The sequence below is a fragment of the Ischnura elegans genome, chromosome 6 (assembly GCF_921293095.1).
Source record: "Ischnura elegans chromosome 6, ioIscEleg1.1, whole genome shotgun sequence".
NCBI classification, from domain to species: Eukaryota; Metazoa; Arthropoda; class Insecta; order Odonata; family Coenagrionidae; genus Ischnura; species Ischnura elegans.
This window is the reverse complement of record NC_060251.1, coordinates 109,080,694-109,104,530: the sequence shown is the minus strand read 5'-3', so window position 1 is coordinate 109,104,530 and position 23,837 is coordinate 109,080,694. Positions and strand designations below refer to the sequence as shown.

Here is a 23,837-nt window from a genome sequence, read left to right as displayed (position 1 = left end):
AGCAGCACCATTGAGGACATTTGATACACAAAATGGGATCCTGTATATCTCAAAAGAGAGTACAGGATCCAAAAAACTGAAGAATAAACGAAAACTCGGTCGTTGAAGAACACATTCATGTACCAATGCACGGTACAATTGAAATTTTATATTCTTTTGGATACAGACCGAAACACAGGCGAATAAGGATAGGAAGTCTGTGGGTGGGAGTGAATTCCGATTAGCATTATTAATATTATTTATTTTCTTTTACTTTAATAAAATGGTATGCATACAGCAAGACTGCCAATTTAAAATGCAATTATTACAGCTAAAAATTAAATAAATTATTTATTTATTACAACTTTAAATCAAACAAAAACCAAACAACAAAATTTATCCAGTTGCATTATCAATTATGCCTCAAATATGTTCACGTCAGGTGAATAAAACTTATAATTAAAAAAACGGATCAATATCAGCCGGGAGAGAATTAATCAGAAAAGAAAGTCTGAGGAATAGAGAGCCCTTAATTACTGATAGCCTGGGTTTAGGCATGAGGAGTAAAGAGGTAGAACGGGTGTGGTGGGAAGATACTCTGTTGTTGAATAAGGAAAAAATATCGTATCAGGACTGTCGAAGTGGGAGTTAAGGGCATCGTAAATGAATTTTATGTCTGATAGAAGTTGAAGACGGGAGAGACTAGAGAAGGATAAAGAGGATAAAACTACACTAGCAGGTCCCTCGCGGAGATTTGAGTTCCTGTACTTTATAATTTTTGCAAAAAAGTTATAACATTGTTAAGGGTGACAAGATTATTTGGAGCAGACATTAACCAAATTGGGGAGCAATAGGTGATCTTCGGAACAACTATTATAATTATTAAATTCTTCTGCCGATTAAGGTAGGTTCCCATGTAGTACTTAAGAAGTAATCTGGTAGCCTCTCCTTCATTCATGCTCTTTCCTCTTCAATAGACAATAAGGCCTGCTCACTTTCACTCTATTTAAAAATCCTATTCCCTTCCATCCCGTCCATAGTTTACCTAACATTCTACCCTCTGACGCTGTTTTCGACATCCCCTCCCCGCTAAGTACCCCTCCATCCATACCTTCTGTCTCGTCCGTATCTCATCTAAAAGCTGCCTCTCCTCACTCACCATATCCAGCACTTCGTCGTTCCTCCTCCTCTCCGTCCACTACACCTTCTCCATTCCTCTCCATACCCACACCTCGAACGCCTCCATTCTTTTCTCATCCTCTTTCCTAAGGGTCAATGTTTTCGCTTTAATACTCTTCACTTTCATACTATAATTGTATACTCCAGATCAAACTCTTCTGTAGCATTCTCTTAAAACTCTAAAATAGCGATCCTCTCATAAGCTCCTTCCCGTTCATGAACGCCTCTTTTGCTAATGCAATTCTCTTTATAACGTCCTTTCTGCTGTATCCATTTTCCTCTAATCTGCTTCCCAAATAACTTCCAACTTACATATTAAAATATTGCATCTTCACACTCAAATGAATATCTCAACCAATAGGGGCTGTCAGGAAACAAAATTTTTTCTCTGTTCATTTGGTACCTCGGGTTGCATTTCGCCGCATGTTGAACTTTGAATTTCCAAATAAAGTTGTTTACCGACCAATATTCAGTACAAACATTTTAATGCCGAGTCGGACATCGAAACTTCGTCAGTAATGACGTTCCTGACCCGGTGACGATCCCGAGAACTCTTCACTAAGTCTATTCGCCGGCAAAGCACCAAATCTTTCTATTCTAATGCCTGCTGATTTTCAGCTATTAATTCCTGTATGTATTCCCAATTTTTCACGTTTTCAACCAAACTTATTTCTCGAGTGATGTTAGCTATGTATGTCATTCTCTTCGTCAAAAAATAAATAGCCTTGGAATTCGATCAATCGGTTACTACCACGACGCACGGGTCGTTTCCAAGGCTGCGAGTAATGTATGCGCGACAGTTGCAAAATTTTCCGACACCAAATTTGACACTCTGGTTGACCCGAGTTTTGGTGGATCCCCGTTCCAAGCGTTCGCAGCGGTGATTTCCATATGAAAACAAACTGAAGGACGACCAACCGATTACCATCAGTAGCATATCGAAACATGGAGAGGGTACGTTGCTTTCGGCTACGGCGAAAATGCACATCTCAAATACGTCTGTCTGTCAGGACGCCTGAAGCCCTCAACCAATTCACCCACTCGACTACAGGACCAGCGTATAAAAGACCATTGCGACCATTTTCACGATTTTTGTAGTCGGCCGTAATTTATGGTCTGATATTCTATACTTTGCTTTTTTGTGTGAAATTCATATGTATAATCGGACTATTAAGAATGTTCTTAATTACGGAATGTTTAACCTAAGTTTATTTTTACTTGAAAGGAGTTATTTTTTAAATTGAGTTTTTACCTAAGCTACGTTAATTTTCTTTATAGGACCCGTTAATGTATTTTCAAATTTAATTAACAAATCATATTTATTTCCATTTTTCACTTTTTAATTACTGTTTCCACCAATCTAATTTGTGCTTCTTGGTGCAATAGGTAGTGCTCCTAGGAACATGAACATGATGCACCTAGGGACAATTTTAAACTCTTTTTAGAAGTTTTAAGTAGATCAATTAAAGTAAAGGTACAAGTCAAACTTAAAACTTATGTTAAGTAATCCTGATGGATTGAATTGCTACTATTAGACTGAATCTTCAGTAAATATATTTTGCTTTATGTAAAAAATTTGAAGAAGTGTTCCGTGGTGCAACACTCTCCTATATCTCTAGCTCTTATTTTGTCATTTTCACTAACATTTTCATTTATACAGGGACGCCGACTCACGAAAAATATTGGGGGGGCCCAAACCGGGGATCTTGGCCCGGGAAATTTTATAAGTAGTGAGTTTTAAGTTTTTTAAGCATTTTTGAAGAGTCATATGATCAACATTAGAACCCTGATAACTCGAATCTCGATATCTGTACAGTCCGGGGAAAATCTACTTGCATGACACATTTTTTCCTCGCATCCATAACGAATTTTGAGGGGGCTCGGGCCCCCTCAAGCCCCATGGAGTCGGCGCCACTGCATTTATACAATGATATTTTGATGATTGATGGCGTTTGGCATAAAAATCGGTGCGCACATGCAGGAAATCCTAGGAAAAATGACACACCTTAGCATGTCCGTCAAGACAGAATAGAGCACATAATCCAAAAGAATACTGATACCTCCCGGCGAAGATGTCGAGTGTGCAAATCGCGTTGTAAAATAAAAAGTGCCCCCTAAGTTTAAAAATTTTTTTTTATTTTTATTTATCGGAGTTTTCCTTGCGTTGCGTAAATGCAGCATTATAAAAATCATATGATATGACGAAGATTTTTCAAAAATAATGAAAAGAATGTAGGTCCTTGTGACGTCACGTGGAGCGGCATCACATGGGCATACATGAATTATGAATATTACATACGTATCATGAATACACTAATGGTGGGTAACGAATCGCAATCAATTCCTTTCGTTTTCTTCGATGAAGGAAACTACCCTCTTGTTCGCCGGGAGAAGCCAGACATTACATAATTCCTTTACTCCTTCCAGCCTTGACATGAGTACATCCGAGGGGAATAAAGATGACAGATAAAAAATTTAAAATCATGAACTTAAACAATGCTTGTATCATTTTCTCAACTCAACACAAAAAAGTTTGCTTCGGCCGGGAATCGAACCCGGATCAACTGCTTGGAAGCAAACTATGCTGACCATTACACCACCGACGCCATGCGGTAAAGACCATATGATTATAATTGTAAACCCATGTGTAACCCATGTAAATGTAAATTGTAAGACCATATGTTTATAATTGTAAAATGACCTGTTATTAAAATTTAGCGGCGATCAAATTACATATAATGAATCCATTACGGAAGCAAGTAAAGAATAGCCTCAGATAAGAGAAATGCCTTCACTCCTAACAGCCTTTACTTGGTATCCTATGAAGTTAAAATAAAAGCTATATCATTCCCAATAAGAATTTTCAAAATATTCAAAATGATCAAGGCCACGTCATTGATTTGTACATAATGATTAATTGGTATATTATGAATACACTGATGGCGGGTAACGAATAGCAATCAATGTCTTTCGTTTTCTTTGATGAAGGAAATTACCCTATTGCGGAGGCAATAATCGCAGTCTCCCTTTTTGAGTATACGTTATGTTTTCCACGTAAATAACGAGGATACCAGGTACAAGTGGGCAGAGGAACAATTGCTGACTGCTCGACTTATCCCTGACCTTTAACGGAAAGCAGTTAGCGCAATTTCGCAAATCACCGATTCTCCCGAGGCTTGCATCGACACGGCACGTCAAGGGACGATGGATGAATGAGCTATCAAAGGGGGGGAAATACTTCCTTATCTTCCCAGACGATGCGGAGATCAGCCCGGTGGTATTCCAGCCGCATATTTTTCTCTCTCGCAAAAGGCGGCAGTGCTCGACCCAGTAAACTTCGTAGCAGACGTAGAAATTATGCCCACTACCACACGGGCTGCGGTATCCTTTTTTTTTTCCTCTCTCCCAGATACGAAATTGGTATGGGGAGGAGACGCCCATTAATAATTCAGCCTTGGGGAACCACTTATCTATTATTTTCGCAAACGAGGGAGGGGGGTAGGAAAAGGAAAGGTGGTCTGCTTAAAAGGGAAAGGCAGGAGAACGGAGCGTATAAATACCGGAGTGGGAGTATAAGGAAAAGAGCCACGAAGAAGGGAAATAGCGGATTAAATACAGGAATGGAGAAGCTGGGAATGGAAAGGAAGGATGATAATAATAATGTCGTCTTTATTACAGGCGAATTTGCGACTAGATTGATCTTTCTTACAATTTACTTGTGTCACATAGGGAAGTGCGAGTAGCACTTTTTGATCTCGAGTCGAGTATCGAGTGCGTCGAGTGAGTCGAATAATAGATAAGTGGTATGCAAGAAGAAACACATAATGAGGATCGTTGATGGGTAATGTCAGAAGTAGGAGATGAATGAAAATTAATGTCTTTTCAATAGTTCCATAAGCACACTTGAAATTAATTAACCCCAAGTAATATGTCAACCATTCAAGTCATATACGCATCCGAACTACAAGGGAGAGCCCTGAGTATAGTCATTTTCACTGATATAATAAAGATTACATACTACGCATATGAATCATGTAATACTTGGCCCTTTCAAATTCTCAAGCAGAAAAACCTAATCGATTCGAGTACCAACTACTCGACTCGAATTTTCGAGTACTCGCACACCCCTAGTTTTACATACATCACATGAATCCATGTCCCGAATGGTGGTAAATCCAATTAGGCGGGATTCTAAACCGCGACCTTTTGGTTGGTAAACAGAGGCATTAAAAAAGTACATCGACCAGGAATGGAACCCCGATCAACTGCTTGGGAGGTAACTATGGGAGGTAACTTGGGAGGTAGCTAACTTGGGAGGTAGCTGAGCATTACACCACGGACGCCGGTCGAGGCAAAATAAATGGAAATGGGATGATTAGCCAGCGATGAGGACTTCAAAGGACGTTTCCGCTCAGAAAGAGGAGTGCGTAATTTTTCTTTGATTTAATATCTTTATTGGTCCCATTTATATTTTGCGGAAAATCCACAACGGATCAAATAAAAGGTAATAATGCAGTTAAAATATGGTAATCCATCAGTTAAAAATGTCTTCTTTCAGATTGCTAGTAACTCGTAATTTGTATTCTAATTTTTGTATAATGACAAGCCACGATTAGCAGGACCTTGCTGAATTAAAAAAAAAAACGAAAAATATGTTTATTGTAAACCTTGTTTTTGTGTTTATATTTCTTAAATAATAGCTTATTGATCAAATTAACTTTAAAATTTCTTGTGAACAATAATACACCACTAAAAACTAAATAAAATAAAAACTAATAAATGCTATTTGTGGATTTCTCCATTTTCCGGGTTATCGCCGCGTTTCGTTATCAGAGGTCCTAACAGTTTCGCCAGGATTCCACCAGGCGTCTTCAGGTCGAAGTGGTGCCTTCGGTGTTTTTGTCGTGTTGTTGGCCGGTTACCCTTGCTGCTGCACCGTGATTGGTTGGATTTCTGAACACTCTCTTCCAGGCGTTGGTTAAATTGTATCCGTCTTCTCTATTGAAATTTTTGGGCGTTTTGATGATCTCTATTGCCTCCCTTATCAGCCTTGGGTAATACCTCTTTTCTTTTGCTATGATTCTCGCTTCGTCAAATATTATATTATGTTACCTTTATTTTAATACCATCCACAGCATAAACATGGTTATAGTTGGACGGGTTAGACAGTCCATTTCTGCCGAAGTTTGGCTGGAATTCTCTTTCATCATCTTAAGCACCTATTTCATCGAAACGTCAGAAGAAATGGAGTGCATGACCACGCCACGGTGGCAAGCCCAAGAAACATTAACAGCCACTTCTAAGGACGTTTCCACTTGGAGACGCGTGAACGTAAGTTTTCTCTAATTTTATATGGCTGTACGTTTATGTACTGACCCCACTTATATTGTGCGAAAAATACACCACTGAGCCAATAAAAGGCAAAAATGGGGGTGAAGACAAATTAAAATTATGGCAATCCATCAGTTTAAAGTGTCTTTCTTTCAGATTGGCAGTAACTTGCAATTTAAATTCTAATACTCTAAGAATACATAAATAAATATGGCTTAGTACGACTTTATTGAATATTTGAAAATTGAAGAAAAAGATGTTTATCGCAAAAGAGAAACTTTAAAGATAATTCTTTCGGTTTAAATGTAAATTTCGATTTTCTGTGGGACTTAAGGAGATTTTTCATTCATATCGACTGACTTCTCTCACCTCCCTTACAACAAAGTAATTTTAAGAAGAATTTGAAATTTTATCAGCTAATGACATCGCCAAGTCGATTTACGCCATTTTAAATTGCTATGAACCAACAGACCCTTTTTAGAGTTTTAAGTCCTGTTCTCAACAACTTAACTCGACTTAACTAAGAATATAAGACGCTAAGGAGAGCGTGTGGTGGTTAACAACAAACTGTAGCGTTACTCGATCTGGAATGGCCATTAGAAGTCAAATTTACATGAAAAATAACAGAAGTAAAAACGATAGTACGGTATGTCAACAAGCATAACAACGTAACAGTAAATAATCGAAAATCGTCGCGAAGTGACTCCACAAATAATGCACCGCCTGAGGTGTGATTGGTGGGTTTTTGTCACGCATTGATCCAGGCCATAAGTCGCTGTGGGCAAGGCTTGAATCAAGTTTATTACGATCCGGTCAGGCTTCGGGATTAAATTAGAATCCAATGCACACGAAAATATCTCGTTGGCAAAGGATGAATTTCTCGGGCCAAAGGCCGTGCTGGAGGCGAAGCGAAAGGACCGCTGGAATTGAGTCTCGATGATACGTATGACCGCAGGACGCTGGTCATAAACCGGGTCCTGATTTATCTCCAAATACGCAGCCGCAGCGGAGCCGATCCAAATAACCTTTGGATTCAAAGAGGGAAGAGACCTTGACCGTACTGTCTCATCTGGCAAAAATAAACCTGCCATCAATGGCAAAAGCCTCGTATTTTACGACTCCCCAATACGAGGTTCAACCCAAAATCCAAGCAAACATCATTTTCTACGGGAGATTTAAAAATATGGCCACCTTTTCAAGCTCCATCGTCTTTTCATGGGCGTACCCAGCGGGGGGCAGGGGGGTGCAGCTGCCCCCCCTAGAAACAAAAATCCCTAAAGTCTTTGAGCAAAATTTGCATTCAGATGTAAAAATAAAATGTAGGAGTAAATAAATTATTATTATTATTATAAAATCAGTACTTAATTGAAACGAAAGTATTCAACATAGTTTCTTTAAACTCACGAAAAATGATATGTATTAGTATGAGATATGTAACTATAATAAAACTATTTTTTTCAAGGAAAAAATCTCATAAACTAATAGGGCGCTGTTATAATTTTCTTAAAATGTTGGTTTGATGCACCTTTTCTATGCTAAAATGTCACAACTTGGCTTTCCCCCCCACCTCTAGTTATGATCTTGGGTACGCCCTTGCGTCTGTTTATTTGAAAATATGAGCTTTTGACGTTTTAATCTTCAGAAATTTAACTTTAAAACTGAATAATTTCGATGACTTCTTGTACCACCCAGTGCTTGCCAATCTATCTTTCCTTTACACATACAAATTCTGATATTAAGAATAATAATTCTACAATTGTTTATAATAAGTTGGCACAACGTGGTATTTGGCTTTTTGTCCGTTTCGATTATTAAGGGGAAAGGGAATTTTTTTTTCCAGCTATTTTTATCCTGTGTAATTTGTTTATTTCTTTAACTTTTAGAAGAAATTATAGCCTTTAATTTTGGTTTAAAAAATTTGTCTTCAAAAAAATCCCATAATTTCAACGCTTTCCTTTACCATTGCTTATCCAATGTTCATCTATCCATGTTTTCAACAATTCTAATAACAATAATTGTTCTTGGAAGGTGGTGAAATTTGGCCCTTCTTTCGTTGCAGTTATAAAAGTCTTTATTATTTTTCTAAATAGTATTTTTATGCTGTGTTATTCATTTATATATTTACTCGATAAAATAGTTATAGCTTTTAATTTTGGTTTAATTTACATTGACACATTGCTATTTTTATACTTCCTTGGGGGTATCATTTGTTTGTTAGGGTAGGGTTGGTTTCGATCCGTAGTAGTTATCTAATGTAAATATCTATTTCTTCCATACCTAAGCAAGCATCTACTCTGGATTTTTCTGTACATTATTTCCCATATTTCGAATTTCAACCTTTATTTTACATGTGTAGGGGGTGGTTTATTTTGCAAAATGATAATTACATACGATGATAAAGGCATCATTTTCAAGAGTTGGCCCTACCCCTTCAAAATGACGCTAACTTAGTCTTTGAAATCGATCGAGGTACTTAACCAGCTACGTGGAAATTACTAAGTTGTTTCATTTATCACGTCTAACATATTTTAATACATCACAGAATCTAAAAGAAGCTCACGATGTCATAATAATGGTAAACACCTTGCATAACGATACGTAAGTAATTAACTTTTACACGAAATTTTTGTCGTGACATTTCATTTTATTCTATTGAAGTTTCCTCCATTATATTTACATCAAAGATAGAGCTATATGATTGCTCGAAAGATACACATTTTTGAAAAGTACCCACATTGTGTTCTGCTATGTTTTGTTGTCATAACAACAGACCCAACCCGTCCAATATTGCACGCCTAAACTAACTATTTACCGAAAGCGTTCGGAGATGACGCATAAGATACATTTGCTCGAAGAGTCACATGCGAAAATTATCTCATTCGAACGCATTGTGGAGAGAGCTAATAAACCGTTGCTATGAGACAATCTGTTAGTTATCACTGCATTTTGATATTTTTTTCTCCAGGAACATCTGGTCCCGACGATACAACTCGAGAAAGTTTCAAATGAAAATTTATCGCCGAGAAAACAGCATGATATGGAAAATTTTTCCGAAAGGAAATAATTCGTGGTATAAAATATTTTATGCTTTCCACGTGGATGCCCTGTGCCCTGCATGTAGGTTTCCCGGGTTTCCACCGGGCGATTTTTATTATCAAGACAGATCGCAGGCTTTCCCGGCGAATAGAATCGTGAAAGGTTACCCAGGAATTCCACCGCAAGAGTAAAAAGAACAAAGGACCTTGCGAGGGACATGCGAATTACCCTGGAGTAGCTGAGAAGTGGTGAACGTCTCGGCATGAGATCGTGTCGTCATCAACTCGTCTGCGGAACGATCAAGGCCGAAATTTAACGAAAAAATACAGATTTATTTAATTTTGCTTTTTATTCACTCAATTGTAAAAAAATAATAAAAAGTAGTTTGTTTTATACCGCGTATCCGTAACTGCTGAGAAGCGATGACCCACTAGGCATGACCTCGTAATGTCATCAACGCTACCTGCTGTAGATTAAGGACGGCTAGTTTTCGGCAGGAGTAGACTATAAAACGGAAAAATACGAGTATCTTAACGTTTCAAAGGCCACCTCAATCGACAATAATAAAAATTAGAGATCGTTCTTAAAGCAAACACTTGCCCTGATGACGATGGACAATTCGTACATCGAAACGTCAGCCGAGATGGAGTTGGAGAACCTGACACGGTGGAATTCCCGAGTAACCTTACACGATTTTTATTATGTTTAATTTTGGATATATGAGAAGTCATTTGGATGAAAACCCTAGAAATTTAGATGATTATATTGTAAAGGTTCGTGAAAAGCATTTCCAATATGGAGCAAATTGAATGAATTGAACAAATTGAAAGTATGATTAACTATACCCATGTATACCCGCGGTGCGCCATTAAATATTCGCATAATTATAGGAAGTTCTGCAGAAAAAGCATCTTTAACAGTTTGTCAAATAAAATTTAAGAAAATCAAATGCATTAGTTTTGATACGCAATATAAACTGAAATAAAAGCTCTAACAAGAATGTTTCGCAAAAAAATTATGCAGTGAGTGAAGCAAGAGTAAATTGAATAGTTATTGAAATAAAATTTGAAATATATCATATTATAAGGGATTTAAAGGCTAGCCAACTTTGGCGGCAAAATAAATTTAGGATATTACAGGAAAGCTGTAAAAATTGCTTGTTCAAATATGATTGTGCTAGATAAGCAAAATTTTCTACAATAATATAACAAAAAGTATTATGGAAAAACTCACCCCTTTTTAAATTCCAAGAAGTATCTACCAGGGAATAATCGTAATGTAGATAAAAATCTCTATCGATTCAACCCATATGTGTTGTCTGTCGGCCTTGTCTGAACCGCTAGTGCATACATGGGAGCTGTAATAATGCCTTGCTCGAAATTTATTTCTCTAAGGAATATTTCCAAGGTGATCTCCTGTTGATCCTCTCTTGGAAAGAATAAAATGAGTGACGAGAATAGAACACGATCATGTTTCATTAATTTGGAGAGCATGACCTCGAACGCCTAATTCTAATCAATTGAATCCTGTATCCCGTACTCCTCATCATCGAGAAAAATATAAATCGCATAATTCTGAGCCCCAGATACGGTTTATCGCAGTGATTTGGCCTTAAAATAAATAAAAAACAAAGGCCGAAAAAGATAAGTCATGATGCTTCAGAGGTTAAAGAGATCGATGAAATTCCATATAAAAATACAATTCAATCCATGACAATGGATACAATGATATTCAGATATGGAAATAAAATCCTTCCACAAGGGCATCGGACAAGTCAAACCGTGGGGGAGAGGGGGAAGATTGCGGAGTAGGATGCTGGAGTTAAGTAAGCATGTGCTGAAAAGAGTATTGTTGTAATTTCACTCTCTGATTGTATGCGTAAACATATACCCCCTTTATATACGTGGTGTTTCAGGTGGAGTCTGAAATATGGTGGTAGGGGAGACAATTTTAAGCATTTTTTTCCATAAGCTTGGTAAAGCAAGTCCTTAGTTACGGAGCCATGGCAACGCAAAAATTTTTGGATGTGCGTTGCAGTTGCCTTGCGAACGGTTTTTCTTTGATACCCAACCTTTTCGACATTTTCATTAAATTATCTTGATTTTCAAGGACATTAGATAAAGTTGGACGAAAATGTTCAATTATAATTGCATGAAACAATCTCAAAATGGGTGAGATTGTTCGCGAATATACTATAGATGCTCTCTTAAAAGCTCTCGTTTAATTAGGATCAAAGGTCCAAGAGTGATTCTATCACGAATGATAGATCTTCGGTCACTACCTATGCCAATCCCAACCGATATCTGCCACTACCTACGTCTGTGCATATTTTCCCACATGATGTACGACGATATGATGAAGATAATCGTCGAAGGATAAGTAGATGCTAATAACGGAAAAGGAAGATCTCGAATCAAATATGTTGAATATACTTTTAAATACAACAACAATTAATTTATGTAACATATTCCACTCTAGGCCACCTCATTATCTCACCCAAAACCTTCTTCTCCACGCCCACAATAGATACCTACTGTCGGCGTTCAGATGATGTGCCGCATGTCAAAATTATGTGCAAATTTGTACATGGGCATGCGTACTAAAATAATTTACAACACGCCATTCTAAAGATAATTTCATTCTTAATCCTGATTTATTAGTATTAAGAAAAAGTCAAAAGTGTAAACACCGCCACTGCAATAAATGACTCCGCGCACCATAAAATTAACCGTTTTGTCAACTTCATCAACTTTTTAACTCAGCGTAGGGAAAACTTCTACGTCTACAGCATTTATCTTCCACAGCAATTGAAAACATTAGTAGGCATGAATAAAATGGCACTGTCGTATTTTCAGAACGCATATTTTGTTGTTAATTAGCGAAAGATTTTAAACATTATCTTGTCCTACAGTTTACCCCGAAAGAAAAAATAAAACTGATGGAAACGCTTTTTAACTTATTTGTAATTTTTCCATGATCTATAAAAATATTTATATTCGTGAATGTTAATAAAGTCTATTCATGCCATGTTGCCGAAAGGGGCCGAGCCGGGCCACTGCCAGTTCCCGGGAAGTAAGGCTGTGGTAGCGGGGAGGGCGTGCAAGCCCGCTTATCCTGCTCCGACCGAGGATCAGGGGGATCGGGTTGGTGTGGTGGCTAGAGTGATGGTTTCCCACCCGGCGGGCTCGGCTTCAAATCCCGGCAGTGGCAGAGAATTTTCAGAGACTGCCCGATCCCTGCTTGAATGTTGTGTGGAGGACATTTCAAGCGCAACACTCCGTCCGTCGGATGGGACGTTAAGCCGTGGTCCCCTTGGCGCCTTTCGTTAAGAGCAGGCTAACGCCGACGCCGGGTTTCTCTCCACCCTTCCTTCCACACCTTTCCCTCATGGCGCAAATGACCTCAGCTGTCGGTCGCCTCCTCCAAATACCATACCATACCGAGGGTCAGGGAAATACAATGGACTCGTAAATAGCACATTGTCGTTCCTCTTCCTCTCCTTACGCTATATATTCTTCATTCTTCTACACACCCACATCCCTAGCGTTTCAGGTCTTCTCTCATTGTATCCGGAATTGTAATCTCACCTGTTGCCCCCAGGACACAAAACGCAGCTTCCAAGGCCAAGTACACATTTCTGGGTTCCCGCAGGCGGCCGCAAGAGGGCGGATACATCACAAACGGACGAATGGAAATGCTGGTTTTCCATCGAGATGTCTGCTGCCCACAAAAAGACGCATAGTGCTCGCCCACGCGACCGGCTTTATCTTGAATCGGCAGGTCCACGGTGAGTGAGCGTAAAAAGAGGTTTCTTTAAGAAAGGCTCTCACAAAACGTTGCAAAAAATGTGGGATGAGAACTAACCACAAGAAGACCGAAGTAATTCGGTCGCTGATAGGGAATGTGAGGCTCAATATAAAAGTATATGGGCAAAAAGTTGAGCAGGTATGGCAATTCGGCCAGCACACTAATGGACAGCGGATACTACAGTGATTGCGTAATCAAAGGAATCGTTCACGAACAGGAAGGAGCTTATGAGAGGATCGTTACTTATTTATCGAATCATTCAAAAACAGCCAAGACGGCCTTTACGTTGAATAAACAACTTACAATCGGCAGCTTTAACAAATGTAAACTATAAAAAAAGCGATAAAAATGATTAACATTAAAAAGAAGAACTTTGTACTTTCGCATTAATATTTATTCACGACCATGGTTTCAACGTTAGACGTCATCATCAGGTGAACTCTACTCTCTCTACGACTCTCTACAGAGGTCCATCACATCCTTATAGCCTGGTATAAAAGGATGTGATGGCCCTCTGTAGAGTTCACCTGATGATGACGTCTAACGTTGAAACCATGGTCGAGAATAAATATTAATGTGAAAGCACAAAGTTCTTTTTAATGTTAATTATGAATCGCTTTCACCAAGTTACGCCTCAAACAATCAATTTGATAAAAAGGATATTTAAAAAAAAAGATTAAGAAGATGGCTTTTTAAAGCTACCTCTTGAACGATCTGATGGGCATTGAAAGATCCAGGCAGGGGAGAGTAGTCGAAATGGTAATGAAAATGGTAGGGAGTCTGTAAAAAAAGCGATCTCTGGGAGAAAGAAAGACGGAATTTAGGTTGGTGTAGTAGGTGTAAGAGTTAAAAGAGAATGCTAATAAATAATGTGATCCGGAGTATGTCGCCATTCTTCTCCACAGGTGAATTCGTCTCAGGTGAATTGGACAGAAAGAAAGAGGAACGAAGGAGTTCTGGGCATGGTGGGTGAGGAGAGGGAACTTATTGATGAGATGCGGAGGAGACAGAAGTTTTCGATTGAGGGATCACTTAGCGGAGAAGGGATGTTCTCAGCAGTGTTACAGGGAGGAACGTTGGGCAAACGATGGAAAGGAAGGAAGCGAATAAAATTTTTAGACAGAATGAAACGGAGTACTCCTTATTGTGCTTTGAAAAAGGAAGTCCATGAATCGAGGGGACACAGACAGAATACATCTTAAATATTCCATGCAAACCTACCTAAATAAATTGAATACTTAAGTAATACTATGAAATTTGACATTGATGAATCTACTAGGCATCATTAGTTTACAGGCTTTTGGTGGGAATTTATGAGAGGAGTCCATGAATTGAGGGGAGTCTGACAGAATACCTCTAAAACACTCCACTGAAATCTGCCCTAACTGGTAAAATACTATAATAATGACATGTGTGATTAATAGTGACTCTGTGAGTGTAAATGAATACGCCGTTTAAAATTTACGCTCATACAGCGGAGAAGTAGTTTTAAAAAGGCAGCTATTCAAGATAATGGACTTCATCATGCCATATTGAGAATAGGGTAGTTTCATTCATCGAAGAAAACGAAATGCATTGATTGCTATTTGTTACCCACATTAAGGTTTTCACAATATACAAATTATTTGGTTTTAGAAATCCCAGTTTAAACGAATGGCAATGGTCAATTTTAACCTCGCTTGAAAAAGGCCAGATTGGCGCCCATGCGATTCAACTCCACGTGACGTCACAGGGGCCTAGTTTCTACATGAAAGGATAGGAGTTTTACATCGTCTGAGATTACCAATGCATGGATGAGATACAGAGCTCAGGGAAACATCTAAATAATCACATATTAAAATGTTCTAAGGTCGGAAAGTTTCCTTCCTTTGACAAGGTAGTAATAATCTATATTTAAGCCAAGCGCTACCTGCTAGCAGCCTGCGTCGCATCAGCGCAATTACATTTACATAATTTATTTTGTTCATGAACCCAATGTAAAGGCCCAAGTGCTGTTTTTGGTGTGATATAAATAAATAAAGCTCGCCTCAAGGTCACCTCACAGGACGGCAGCGGGAACCAGAAATACGTCACACGGAGTTTTCCCATCATTCCTACTTAGCCGTCGCGTTTTCGCGCGCTTGAAAATTTTCACTTTTCGTTTAATCGCGAAAAATAAATATCCTCATTCGAAAATCTAAGAGCGTGAAATGCGTACTCCAGGAGTAATAATCTTTCGATTTAGGCAATAAAAAATAATAGGAAATCATCCTAATGAAATTAATTTTTCAAATTTTACATTTACTAGCGCCAAGGAGGAGCCATGTTTTTTTTCTGGTTTGATGCTGAATGCAACCGTGCAGCTCCTTAAAAACCAGCGGCGAAGGCCATTGTAGCGCACTTACTTGAGGACAACTGGGTCATGACCTCCCTCAACTCACATGACGTCCTGGATAGAAAAAAAACATCCATGCATTGGCACGCGAGCGGGGTCGTGCGGTTTGCGTATATTCCGAGAGAAATTGCCTCAATCCGACCATCAATTGCTTTTAATCCGACCATCCCGAAAATCAGAGGAGCGGAAAACATGATGAGAGATCAAAACACGGATTGCCATTAAAAGAGATTGACAAACACAGTAGCTACGAAGTTTATTTAGCGCGGTAAATGGGGTGCAAACATCCAGTGTCGGATGGGAGGACATAATTCACCACTTAGACTCAATTCTAGGGTTTCAAGATGATTGGATAAATTATTCGGGAGCGCAAACACGCCTAAGAAGCAGAGTACACAGATATATCACGAGTGCACGATGGCGGTTCGTAACTGAAACTCGAGGCGAACACGAGCAATTGATGCCTTTTATGAGCATGAAACGGAGGACACGGGGGATTAAATTCTAAATAAAATCTCTTTTATTCAAACTATGGAAACTCGGGCGAAACATAATCGTGTACATCATTCATATCTGTAATAATTAACCACAGTCGACAATTACCTTGGTAAACACTTGTTTTGGTATCGATGTTTTTATGCTGCATAACTGACCTATTAAATCAAAATTTGGCAATAGTATTCGCATCACAACACTAGTTATTAAGACACAAACATTTGGATTTAAACCCAACGAAAGTTAAAGGTATCACTTAGAAGTGAAATAAATATTCACGGATTGTTTGTTAGTCTTTATATTTTCTCGAGAAATTGAAGAAAGCGATACCTAATAAATTGAATTACAATCCAACTAACTAGCACCTTACGCTACGGGTAAATGTTTTTCGAGAGAAAAATAAAATTACCCTCTAGTCTTAAATTTGATACTAAGTTAATAAAATAAATGTTGATGAAAGACAATTCTCTTGTAACCCAATAGCTTAAAAATGTATCTAATTTTAATCATTGAAAATAATTCATTGTTCTTTTTTTAATCACATAACGTTACCCACACAAATGGCGCTGGTATTTTTCTTAACATGAGGATGAGAAGGCGCCGTCTTCAGTGGATTTAAATTTTTTTTGTTCCACAATTATCTCTCACAACAATTTAGTCTTGAAAGTATTACATGGTAGTTTTCAGAAGCAATGTAATTCGTGGCGGTACGTTAATATGCACATATATATAACATATAATTTGGTTTCATATTCCCATTCATAGTTCCAGGACAGCGACAAAGCCACCCATTGGGGATAGAGGTAAATCAGCCCAGTGGGCTAATCAATAATAAGGGTGGTTTCCTATTTTATTTAATCGCCTAAATTGAAAGATTGTTATTCACCACAATGGAGACACATTTCAACTAAATTTCATTACTCTTCATTGCAATTTGTTACGCTTATCACCATCGTCCCCAGGTGAGCATTCTTAGGATGGGGCAGATACATATCCCCAATCAAGTACACTATCGTCTTACGTTCTAATTCACGTAAATCATCACTTTAAATGACCTTACAAATTAAACAAACTTGAATTATAGCGATCAAGACCGATTAGTTACATAAATACCGCTCAGACCGCGTATCTATGATAAAATAAATTCTAGAATTCTATCGTTCGTTTCAAAGACTCTTAATGGTCATAATAGGGTGGTTTCCTATTTTTTTTAATTGCCTGAATCGAAGGATTAATACTCCTGGAGAACGTATTTCACATTTTACATTTTTAAATGACGATATATATTTTTCGCGATTAAATGAAAAGTGAACATTTTCAAGCGCGCGAAAGCGCGACGGTTAAGTATGAATGCTGGGAAAAGCCCGTGTGACCTCATTCTGGTTCCGGCTGCCGCCGTGTGAGGCCACCTTGGTGCGAGGCTATGAGCGCCGATACGATTCAGGCTGCTAACAGGTAGCAGAGTACCCTGCTAGCAGGTAGCGTTTGGCTCAAATAAAGGTTATTAATACCCAATCAAACGAAGGAAATTTTCCGACCATAGGCAATTTTAATAGGCGATTATTAAGAGATTTTCCCTGAGCTCTGTGCCTCATCATGCATTGGTAATCTCAGACGATGTAAAACTCCTGACTACTCGTAAAGAATCTACGTCCCTGTGACATGGAGTTTTCCCAGCATTCATACTTAGCCGTCGCGTTATCGCACGCTTGAAAATTTTCACTTTTCATTTAATCGCGGAAAATAGACACCGTCATTTAAAAATCTAAAATCGTGAAATAAGTACTCCAGGAGTAATAACCTTTCGATTTAGGCAATAAAAAATAATAGGAAACCACCCTATTCAGTGAAAATTTACAATGTTTTTATACTCATTCGCTAAGCTATCTCTTGAATTTATCGGTATCAAACTTACTTCTCTCGACAGATACCTTCATGTCATCCGCAAAATTGACAAAATCTATTAGTACATAAAAATTAATTTGGTGCTGATTACGTTACAATTTGGGACAAACAATACAGTTGAGGAGGTAAATCCAAAATTCTTATCTCAAAAGCGGCGGGAAATTTGGAGAATTAAGACAAATATTTCATTTAATTCAACGGCTGATACACTTTTCGGCCGAAAGCATAGTTGCGTCTTCTTACGATTGAGGCCCGTGGGCATATGAGGAATACAAAAATCCAGTTGGAACCTAATATCATACTTTATTTCTCAGCGCTATCTCTCCCACTGATAAAAGGCGGAAAATTCGCGGTATTTTCAGATAGCATAATCGGATAGATAGTGGATTCATTCTATGAAATTATATTTATCCACCGAAACCACATGCCCCGCTATGCATCTCCTCATGTTCTAATTCCTGCCTCAAATCTCGTATAAATGAATATGTCGATATCGAGGAATACACAGTGGTTGATTTCGATGGTTGTTTTCGATTTGGGATTTGGCACCACGTGACGAGAGATTTATGGATTAGAAATGCAACAGGTTAACTTCGTGCGGCTGTGAGGTCAAGTAGATAAAGGTATGTCCTACATAAAGATATGCTCAAAAGAGGATCCAGGATTTTTTCCGGGGGAGGGGACACAAGGGTCTGGCTGGTCTTCTCATATTTGAGATTAAAAACAAAATATAACAATTACTGTAGAACAAATTCTCTTATGTAAGTTATTATATGTTTATATAATAGTTTCTCTTATATAAATATGAAAGTTATTAATATTAAATTAAATTGTCGAGGCTCCGTAATATACAAAATAAAACAATCGTATTGATAACCATATTAAAAATCATGTCTATATTCTAAGCATCTGGGGGGGCACGGGCCCCCGACCCTTCCCCTCCCCCACCCTGCCCCTAAATCCGCCCATGCACTGAAGAAATCCATATAAATCTGAAAGTATGTGCCCATGAAAAGTTGGAAGTATCCTTAATTAACAAGCAACTAACAAAAGTTAGGAAAAAAAGACAGAAATATGTCCTTAGAGAAAATCTTCGAAGTGTTTCTGAATGGGCGTGTAGGTGTGATTTCCTTTTGCTTTTTTTAGTATTTGGTTCGATTTTTTGCGAGTATTATAGTTTAGCATGACAGAGCCATATTTTGGGTAGATATCAATGAAATTTTCCGATACATATTTTTTCGGGACGATCTGTTTTTTGTAGATATCTTGCAGTATTATATTTCATCGATTGCATGGAGGCCTTTGCAGCACTGAAATCCTCTCATGAAAATTTTCAGCTATTGCACCTACTTCCAAAAAACTTGAAATTTTTAGACTCAAAAAATTGGTATTGTGCCAAGGTATTGTGCCAGACATTACATAAAAAGCAGACAGTACATCAAGCCATTTCGACCACCAGACTTCCAAGTAATGTAAACGGTGTGTTAGACATACATATGTTGAGGGGAACACCAATTGGATACCTTGATCGTGCACAAAATACTCCCACAAGATCATATTTTACCGTTTTGTCCACTTTTTGAATTTTCCGAATGGATTTGCCTCACATATGGATAAATAAGCCGCGATATAAACAACAAATCAATAAAAAAGTTTAAAAGATACAATTTCATCCTGATTTCGCAAGAAATATCAATGCTTGTCATTAGATTATAATCAAACAATTCAGAGAATTGATTATTTTTTATTAGATATTCTTTATCAAGCAAGCTCACATGTATCGATATTCCTCTACCTAAATATATCCCATATCACTCGAGTAATAGATAAAGTAGCCCCTCCTATCACTTGACCCAAACTTATGAAAATCGACTACTGAACGTATAAAATTTAGCTAATGCCAGCGAAATGCCTCACAACTTTTAAAAAAAGATCACGCATAAGGTACTATCAAGTTAACTTGCTTAGTATTTAGGAATACAACAAGGAAGACACAACAAACAAACAGAAAGTAGCCAATATTAAGGCATGAAATAGATATATGTATACGTGAAATTAATTACTTCAAAAACACACCTTTATGGAAAATAACTATAATTTCACGTTGTAACTGGCCCATCAACTTTCAATTCATTTCATTATGATCTCCTTAAAAGAATTTGTGCATTAATTATGGAGATGAAAATTATATAAATTTAATAGATCTTAAGTACCCATTACCTTCTTATAATAACAAGAATTGAACAAGATTTATTCAAAGCCCTAGACCTAACATATTGTTCCTCCACTACTCCCATTGTAACGCAAACGAGAAAGATTGATAGATAATTTATCACTACTATTAAGGCCATAGGAATACTTTATCACCACTATTAAGGCCAAAGGAACTCTTATTCACTACCACAACCAGAAATGACTTTTAAAAACATATTTTCATAAAATGCATTTAATGATAATATGCTGCATATATTTACATACACACAAATAACAGACTCACTCTTGGATTAAATCCAAATGGTCTAGGTTATATCACACACAGAATATATGAGAAAATACTACCTTCAACAGAACAACCGGTAAGTAGGTATGTGAAACACACATAATGAACACCATGAAGGAAAATGGCATAAGTTTAAGAAGTATTTATTTTAATTTAGAGACTAAATACATTATGGTTACGGAACATAATAAAATAATTAATTAATATAAGCCTCAGAATACTATACTAAGCTCAATTGACATTAAACTAAATAAATGTGTACAAAGAGAAATTAAAAACAATTAATCGCTCCCATATTTTATGCTGAATAATATACATACAAAATAGAATTAAATCACACAAAAATAGGAACACTAGAGGTAACTTTCTACACAGACTGGGCTGAGAAAAGAAAACTAATAAAAATAAATGCAAGCTAATATTATTAACATACAATAACTTGGGTGCAAAGGAAAAAATAAGGAATGTTATTCGTCAATTATATAATATTATGGCAAGTGTATAAGAAATCAATTAAATAGAACAACAGGTTCTTTGCTTCTAACGCTAATAGATGGTTCTAGAAAACTTCCGGTCGTTTTAAGGCCTTCCCAAGAAAGAGACAATTAATTTATACGAAATAAAAACTCTTTCTAGCACGAATGAAATTTCTTTAAGCCCATATCGTGATGAATCACGCATGGGGCAATGCTAAAATTGATTTAATTTTCACCGCAGGCAACAATTGATGACGCAAGAATGTAAACAATTCAGGTGTCACCGACAACAACGTGCAAGCGCATTCTTGTCATCCCGATTCAAATGGCTTCTTTGACCTAAGAATGCACCGCTAGCAAGACGCGATTAATGTTCGCGTAACGCGGGTAATAAGGAAAACAAAGATCACTCATAACTTACGTTAATGGCAAAAGATAACCACAGTGTCACGCGATGGGATGAACTTTGGAAAATCAAGATCACTTGTACAAGGGACAACGCCCACCGCCATATCAAGTTCCATCGTTCCATCCGTTACACAAATAGCAATATAGATAACAAATCATAGCCATCATCATTCAAACAAAAATAACAACTCACCTTTTGGTCAATCGAGTTGTCCAGCGAGAATTCTTAAGAGTGATTCACGTCGACAAACGGAAGATAGCAACAAAGACACGCCTTCGTCCTGCTATCTAGTCCAAAACACTTCGAAAAACGATATCATTTTGCCCTCTTTTTTTTTATAAATCCTGATTATAAAAACAGAAGGAAAAAAAGACGTAAACCTTCGCCTCCTCTTCGTTCCCACAGTGCAACAGGGCAGGAAGGCCACGTAACTAACTTTCCGACAACACACTGGCGAAACCCAAAAATATCTCCCAGAAAACTTTAAAAAACCGTCCCTAAAGTTCAGGAAACTCTTCAGAGAAGATTAACACTTCACGAGTTCGACAATAGTCTTCAGAGACGAATCAACAATGCGCATGCACACAAGAAAACAAATCAAACACAAACACTACTCAATGCGACCGACCGCTGTGAGAGAACATACACGGCAAGTCCAGTCCAGCCCTGCCTTTACGCCACTCAGTTGCCTGGCGATAAAAATTTTTCGAACAAGCGAATGGCGGCGCCCGCTTCGTTCGCTGCTCGGCTCGCTGGCTTCGTGGAAGGAAGTCGTTTCTCGTGCCGCTCTAGGCACAGCGGCTGAAGATGGAGGGAGAGACCGGGGCAGCCGTAGAGAAAGAGGTTAGCCAGAGCCAGGCTGCCTCCTCACACCACGTCTTCTTCCCGCCACAAGATGGTGGATGTTTTCGTCAGCTTTGCGGACGTAATACTCACTCAAAGGGCGGTTCTATGAACTTGTCAAGGGGCAGGTCCGGTGGCAAGGGAGGTTAGGGCCTCCTACAATGCGGGCCAATAGCCCCTGCAGCCCCCAAACAAAAGTTCCTTCAGGTTCGAAGCATTTGAAAGAAGCGACCGACTGCGAGTCTTGTATTGATATACTACCTCACGCAAACTTAGGAAGGGAAGGGTCACGTAATAGCCTTCAATGACGGGTAACTCTTGCAATAATTCTTAACCACTTCTCTTTTATGCCACACTTTTTTGGATGTTAGGGGCGAAAAATCAAGCGATTGGGATGCCCAAATTAACCCTGAATTGGTCACATCCCAAAACTTTAGAAGATAACTGGCCTTAAATTAAAACTAACTGACTAAAATTTTTTTTGATCGCAATAAACTCAAATCGGGTCAAAATGACCCGACTCGAGTTTATTGCGGTTAACAATTTATTTTGTCAAAGCATTTGCGTCATTTTACTGCTACTAACTAAGTAAGTTGTTGTAATAAGGTTAATAGATTTTTATTGTTAAATCTGCAGTTAGATATACAGCAAACATTGCATGAACTATGGCTGATGCATAGAAAACGGTATCAATATTTATGCCGAGAAAATATATAAAAACATGGATTTTATAAAAAGAGGGAAATATATTGAGCATTACAGCATTTGAAGAAATCAGCCTACTGTATAAAACAGCCTAATATAAGACTAAAACAGAATTAAGCGTCGGATCAAAGGCGGAAAAATATCTGGTACGCTCACGGTCGCGTCGGGTTAAAACACCGGTTGAATCGAAACAAAGAAATACTTTAAAAATCCAATTTTAGCGGTCAGCGGTAGAATTACAAGAAATAATATGCTAGAAAAAATCAAATTTCGAAAGGCGTTATTTCATTTAAAAAAATCATCAGAGAAAATCCAGTCGAGTCAATATGACCCGACGCGACGAATCAAGGGACAAGAAGGGAAAAGTTGGCGGTAAAAGTTGATTAATAATGAAAATGTAAAAGATCAAAACTTGGTAAATCATCACCATAATGTAATAGAAGAACGAATGGACGCGAACATAAAATAAATAATGCATGCTCTGTGAGAAGTGAAACCGTCCACATAAACCTGCTATGGTTTTAAATTGCAAGCATTGCTTTCATTATTCCCAAGAGCGAATCGTAAAATAAAAGAAAAAATATCTGTCAAACAACGCTTGAAGTGACAGAGAGAGCACTACGTATATGCACATGCTATCGTTTCGGAAGAAAAAAAAATGGCAGTCCCTGACCGATGAAGCTATCACTTCTTTGGCGTAAATTGTGTAGGACCTAATGGCGTATGAATTTTTCTTCGCTCTATGCGTGGGCGTACCCAGCTAGGGGCAGGAGGGGGCAGCTGCCCCCCCCCCCTAGA

The 23,837-nt window shown here is 38.1% G+C and overlaps 1 protein-coding gene across 2 annotated transcripts in view; it reads right to left on the bottom strand.

Moving 5' to 3' along the window:
• LOC124161497 (protein FAM13A) overlaps positions 1-22,239 on the bottom strand; it is a 395,360-nt gene extending 373,121 nt beyond the window's left edge. The window contains exon 1 of one of the 2 annotated variants that reach the window (XM_046537832.1): positions 21,684-22,239. The gene's annotated coding sequence lies outside the window, so the exon portion shown is untranslated. The remainder of the gene's footprint in view (positions 1-21,683) is intronic. The other variant, XM_046537830.1, reaches the window with a different exon arrangement.
• Positions 22,240-23,837: the final 1,598 nt, after the last annotated feature.